Source organism: Sturnus vulgaris, chromosome 11 (assembly GCF_052056855.1).
Source record: "Sturnus vulgaris isolate bStuVul1 chromosome 11, bStuVul1.hap1, whole genome shotgun sequence".
Lineage (NCBI taxonomy): Eukaryota > Metazoa > Chordata > Aves > Passeriformes > Sturnidae > Sturnus > Sturnus vulgaris.
In genome coordinates, this window is record NC_142253.1 from 12161197 (window position 1) to 12167955 (window position 6759).

General features: G+C 42.0%; 1 long non-coding RNA gene across 1 annotated transcript; it reads left to right on the forward strand.

Moving 5' to 3' along the window:
* Window positions 1-8: 8 nt before the first annotated feature.
* On the forward strand, window positions 9-5232 carry LOC148222489 (uncharacterized). The gene is made up of 2 exons (XR_015806053.1): window positions 9-153; window positions 704-5232. It is a non-coding gene; the product is annotated as an uncharacterized LOC148222489 (long non-coding RNA).
* The last annotated feature ends 1527 nt before the right edge of the window (window positions 5233-6759 follow it).

Below are 6759 nucleotides of genomic sequence, written 5' to 3' on the forward strand. Positions count from 1 at the left end.
TGCGGCACGGGTGGGCCCCGCCCCGCTCCGGGCGCGGGGAGGGGGCGGCGGGAGAGGCCGGGAGGGGACGAGGGACAGGGAGAGGGGCTGGCTGCTGTTCCTCCTCCTGGAAGGGCACGGCTGGGACGTGTTAGCACGGGGCAGGTCGCTGAGGTGAGTGAGCCCTGGCCCCGTGCCCTCGTTTGCCCTCGCTGTTCTCAGCTCTGGGAGGGAGGGGGCGAGCGGGGCCCGTCAGCCCTTATAAATAAAGGGGAGGGAAGGGAAGAGCCTGAAGTTGTGTCAGGGGAGGTTTAGGTTGGATTTTAGGAGAAGGCTTTTCACCCAGAGGGTGGTCGAGCACTGGAATAGGCTCCCCAGGAAAGTGGTCGTGGCCCCAAGACTGCCAGTTCACAAAGCTCTTGGACAGCGCTCTCAGGCACACGGTGGGATTCCTGGGGCAGGACTTGGACTCGATCATCTGATTCCAGCTCAGAATATTCTGTGATTCTGTGAAAGTGCGGAGCTCAGAGGAGGAGCTGGGGTGACACGTTCTCAGCAGAGCTTGCATGAGAAACTGCAGGAGTGTCCAGAACATCCTCCTGCTTTCCCTGTGCATATCTGGTCGTTTCATGATCCCAGATTAAAAGCCTAGGGAGCCGCAGTGTGGTCTGATGTGTCCTGTGGCGGGAGGAATGCTGGCCATGTTTGCCATGTCTTTTTGCAGGTTGGCAGCTGGAGCAGGGGGACTCTTGGAGCAGCAGCTGCAGGGACAGGACTGAGATGGAGTCACTGGTGCTGTGTCTTCCTGCACTATACCGTGGAGCATCATCCAAGGTCATATTTTTGCCTTTTTTCTAAAAGCCGAGGAAAGGTCACTTGCCAAGGTCGTACGGTAGGCTGGTGCCGAACGAGTCTCTCCGGTTCAAATACATTTTTAATTCCGTCATTCCCTGTAAAGCAAACAAATGGAAATTGTTGATATAAGATAGATGTTGGGGTCGTGCCAGCACTATAATTACCTTTTGACAGGGTGTTAGGATTAGGGATATGGGAGATGGCAGAAGGAGCTGGCAGCTGTGGAGCACGGGAGTGGAGCTGGGCCAGGCACTTCAGCAGTGGATGAGGGGAAAAGCAGCGATCAAGGTAAGGCAGTGCAGTGTAAGAGACAAAGCAAGATTGGTCTATTCTTAGTTGTAGCACAGTAAAATCTCAGAGCTGTCTTCATTTTTTTCCCCTTTCTTTTTGACTGCACTGTGATTTGGGGAAGGGAGGTTGATTCACAACAGACTAGTTTTCTTCCAACAGTCCAGAGAAAAATACAGCAAAACAAGCTGTAGCATTTATGTTTGAAACAAAGACATGAAATCCAAGATTAAAGAAAAGTCTGATTTTGTGAAGACAAAACTAAACAACTGATAGGTGGAATGTTTAGAACTGCTTATCCGTATTTTTAATTCCCCTGACAGGGAAAAAAAAAAAAGCTGGCACATAAGTTCATGGCTTTCATCAGCTTATGAGATTGTACTATTCTGATAAATATAATCATAATTTGCTTTTACTAATTTTTTTAATTAGTGGAAATTCAGTGTGGCTGTTGCTTACAGCACACAAGATGCCATAACTAATCAAAGGGAGAAGGAAAGGTATAAAAAGAAGATGGAGAAAGTGAGAATAAATTTAGGTCCATTAGGAGTTACATTTGAGGGAATGAGTTGCAAAAGTAGAAATAATTGAGACTGCTTTGGAATTTCAAAGTGTAAAAAGTGAGGACAAAGGGTACTACAGGTGTTGGAATGAAAATAATGTTTCTGAGAGCATTTTTTAATATTTTTCTGTGCATGTTTAATGGAGAAAGGAGGCTGGAAGTAAAATTAGAGATGAAAAATGTCCATTACCATCTATAGGGCCTAAGAGAAAAGGTAAAATAATAAACTGAGTAGTGGCTACCTTTTTCTGATGTTCTAAGTATTTATAATAACATAATAATAATATAACTGTGTCATTTAAAATGTAAGCCACTGGCATATTATATTTTCCTGAACCCTTCTTCATTCCCTGGAGAAATCCCACTCTGACAGTCTCACAGGGAAGCAATGGTATGTGCCAGCTGCCTTTCTAGTTCTCTTTGGCACTGCCAAATGGCTCATGTAACAACTGAGCTGTACCCTCTGCTCATCGAGGACATTAATTCGACCCTTCCTTCTCTGCATGAGTGCCAGCTCTCACTGGAGCTGTAGTTATCCCTCAGGCTTTTTAACTCCTATTTCAAATTGCCTGATGCGTTCAGAAGATATCAGGGGCAGAGTCATAGGCTAAGGTGAAAATACAGGAAGCAGGTGCATTCTGAAATGAGGATACCATTTTTGTATGGGTATTTTATGAGGTGTTTGCTGCTTACCAGAAGGTGTCCATCCCAGAAGTGTGGAAAGCAACAGGTGGATGAGGAGATCTGTGTGAAGTGCTCGCCGCTGTGCTGTGATCAGAGGAGGAGGAGAAAGAGGAGGAGGAGGGAGGAAGTGTCAGCTCCTGCTTCGCTTCTGCAAACGCTGTCACAGAGCTGAAGCAGGCAGAGCACCTCGCAGCCATGTTAGGTAAGGGCAGCAGGAGCCAACTGTGTCCATCCTTTTTCTGGGCAGGAAGTCCATGAGAATGTTATGATAGCCATCATAGCTGAGGGCAGAAAGAGCCGCTCCATGGCCATCTTGGCTAAGGGAAAGTGAGCCGGCGGGGCGGGACTGTCACTCACGTTTGTCCCTAAAGAGCTGGTGGCTGTTTCAGGAGATGAAATGCAGCTCAAATAGTTCATGTGCTTACCTGAAAAACATCTGGCTTGAGTGTGTCGAAGTCTTAATGACTTGATCAAAAATGAGATCTTTTGCTGAAGGAAGCCTGTCATGAATTCTGAGCTAACTGTAACTGAGTCAGAAAGAAAAACACTGAGCAGCATTATAGGCAACTCTGCCAGATTTCTGACTACTGTGCAATGATGATCTAAAAGGCTTCCAAAATAATTAATATCTATCAGACTGAGTTTTCAGTGCAGAGGTATGAACCAGTTGCTTAGTGGGAGATGCTGATTCTAGAGAAATTGTTACATTTGAAATGACTGAGGCATGCTGTATAGCAAAAGTTCAGTTTCTAGTGTAAAAATTAAGATGCAATCTGATAATGAAAGCAGAATAAACAGGTAAGGAGAAATTTTGAGATGCAATTTTCTACTGAGTTCTCATCCCTGAAACTCATTCATCAGCAATTTATCCAATCAGTTTTGCACTGATTTTCAGAAATACAACAAATTCAATGTATAATTGCCATACTACATTGAAAATACGATAGTCTAAGAAGGCATTTACTTCTGTATAGAGCAGTTTGGAAATGTAAAGCAACGTTTGAACTGTTACTTACATCCTTATATATCTTTTACAAAACAAACTTGTCTCAGAAGTAGCTTCTAAAACATTCTGAACCAAGCAGTCAAAAAGTAAGGAACTGTTTCAGAGAAGTTTTCTCCAATGTTAAAAAATTGATTCTAATTATCGCCCCAGATTTAGTGAAGGGGTTACACTTTTTCATTTTAGTCCTATTACTGTTCTTTAGTTGCAGACGTATTTTCTGTTCGTGATCTTTTAACTCTCTGACTGGTTATGTAAAGAACAATTGCATTATCTTTTGGCATTAATTTTGAAAGAATAACCAACGCTACCAGTTTAATCCTCACTTGTCAGGTAGGTTCTCCATTTATTCCATTTTCTTTCAGATCCTTCCCTGCTCCTATTTCTGGTTTGCATTTAAAAAAAGATACTTGTATACAGTGTACAAATGAGTGTCTTACCAACATAACATTTACATTAATGTATATATGTAATAAGCATATATTGAATGTACTAGTCAATTTACATTATGTAATAAATATCAATGTTCTATACAATTATTTTAAATATATTATTTATTATGTGCTATATATCCTATCTGTTTAAATATACAATGTACGTTGCATAATATGTTGATAATACATGTATTTGATATATATACATAAGTATAATGTAACATGCATACCATTAATACATGTTTTGCTAATGTATAGCTAATTTTACATGCAGTAGTTTTTAATTTCAAATTAAATCAGGCAAGTTGAAATATCAGGCATTTTCACTGGTTTATCATTTTAGCCAGCCCTTATTTGCTTTTCTATTAATATATCAATTTAACTGTCAATATTGACATTTTGCAATGTTTGATGTTTTCTGTGGCTGTTTGGAAAAGATGCTTTAACAATAATTATGACTTTTGTGTGTGTGTGTTTATTTGTTTTATTTATTAGACAAAATATAATTTTTAAATGCAAATAAAATACTGCTTTAAACTGAAATCTCAAGGCGGGGGATGGAGGGGAAGATGAGATGAGCAGATGATGTTTATGCAGTACTTTGGTGTTACTCTGTGGATATGAGCAGTCTGCACAGTCACTCCCTGCTGAAGCTGATGGAACCTGGCCAGCCAGCAGCCAACACAACATTTGCTGCTACCTGATAGAAACCATCCTGCTGAGAGATGCAGGACAGAGCCGTGGAGATCACAGCTGTAGGAGCAAGATAGAGCATGGAAGAAAGCAAGGCAGGCTCAAACACTGAGCAGTTGTGGATCTTTAGAACCCAGCTGTCCCACATAGGCATTTTCTCATTTTTATTCCAGTAACTGACATCACAGGGCATGCTTTTTCTAGAAGTCTCTCTTGTCCAAACCCTTCCAGATATTAACAGATGGCTGTATTTCTGCAAAACAAGGCAAAGTTCCTGGAGATTTCTAAGGGCACATTCCATACGCAGATCCCTAATGTGTTATGAGGCTTTATTGCAAATTGTAGCAAAATGCTCTCAGTTAGTAGGTTCCCAACTCTGAAGTCTGTCTTTTGTCCTGCATTGATACTTCTTGAAGAAGAAAGCAGTCTCAGATGTTTCTAAATGTTACAATACATGCAGAGATATTTTTCTTTCTCAACTGAAGAAGATAATCACATTTTATCAAAACTAAAATGTATTCTATATGGCTAGATGAAAATCTTTCTGAAGCAGTGTTTCCCTAGTTATTGGGAATATCCCCAGTAGGTAAGAATCCTTTCTTCTGTACTTTTTGATCAGAGATTGCGTGTCTATTCTCTTAACTTTCTCCTGCCAAAAGATTGTTTGTTAAGCATCCAGTGGCATTAATTTGCTGTTTAATAAAATGAGAGGAGCATATCGCTCTTAGTAAGTACTTTGTTCTTATTATTTCACATAGATACACATACACTTTTTTATTCACATGAAAACTTAAAAAATAAGGACCAGCAAAAACTTGAAGGACACGTCTGATGATAATAGCTAAAAATTTTGGTTTGCCCATGACACCAAGAATATAAACAAGGGAAGGCTTATGAGAAGCAGTGACGTGGAATCTTTCCTTAAACCAAATGATAAAAGCTTTTGGCCCGGCCGTTTCAGTTCTTAAATGGAAACAGCAAATGAAATTCCACTGAGACTCATTGTGCTGAGTTAAACTTAATTAAGCTCAGTCTTAGTCATGTCTTTTTTTTGGAGAGTAATCTTTTACAGAATTCACGAGTTGACTTGAAAAATCTGTGAGTCTTGCATGCTATCACTGTAAAATACCTGAAGCAGCTGGAGGCAGCGAGAACCTTCCCATAGAGCCCTGCCCTAGGCTGCACCCTGCAGAACACCACCCCTATCTCAGTTTGTATTTAACATTCACTTTGTTACTGATGGTTTATGATAACTGAAGGCCGCTGTATCTCAAATTATTACCATGATAATTTTGTGTGTTATAATTTTATCTGAGTTATATGTTTGTTCGTCTTTGTCTAGAAAATTACTCCAATGATCAAAGCATACTTTAATTACTAGCAGTTTTCTTTTGATAGATAAACAAATGTTGTTAATGGGCCTTAAGGAAACAGTGCATCTAAGGAGTCATACATTTTCTTTCGAGTATGCACAGATGTATTATCTTGGTTTTAATATTTGCAACTCCTGTTCTGGAGACAAAATAGCATGTAGTGATTGAGGTAGCAGCCCATCTATACCTACTGCTGCTGAAGCTGTTCTAGTAGTAGTCAACCAAAAGTCTAGTGTGAATAATTAAATTAAAACAGTTCGGGAGTTGGGGGGGTGCATGCGTGATATTTTCTTTTACTTTTTTGTTAAATTAAGTAGCTATTTAGCACTTTTAACTCTACAAAATGTTTCATAATGAAATATAAATAGCTGTTGGACTGTGCTAAGAGAATATTTGAAAGCTCTTACATTATTAAAGAGCTTGGGCTTTGGCTAAGGCACTAAAGGAGGGTTTAAGAGATTTGGATGCTTTTTTTATTATCTCAGTTTCCTGTGAGGGTGAAGCTGTCCAGCCATCGGCCAGAGGGGTTTTTCCGTCTCTCCCGTGCCGTGCTCAGCGGTGCAGAGGACACGATGGAGACACGCCTGGCAATTACTCGGCGGCCGCGTCGGCCCGCAGCAGGCGCTGTCACTGACCTGTCAAAGAGGAAAAGGAAGCTGATTGATCCGTGCCTGCAGAGCTGCCCTCGCCAGCGCCCCGCTAAGCACGGCTGGGGCGGGCTCCTCGGGGCCGGGTGCGGTGTCTGCAGCCCCGGTAGAAGAGCAGAGGAGCCGCTTTCCAGGCCCGCCCAGCTCCGCCCGCCCGGTGCCCGTCTGGAGGGACCGGACTGGACCGGGCCGATCGCACCGCAGCCCTTCCCCGACGGCCCGCGGGGGGGCGCTCCCTCCA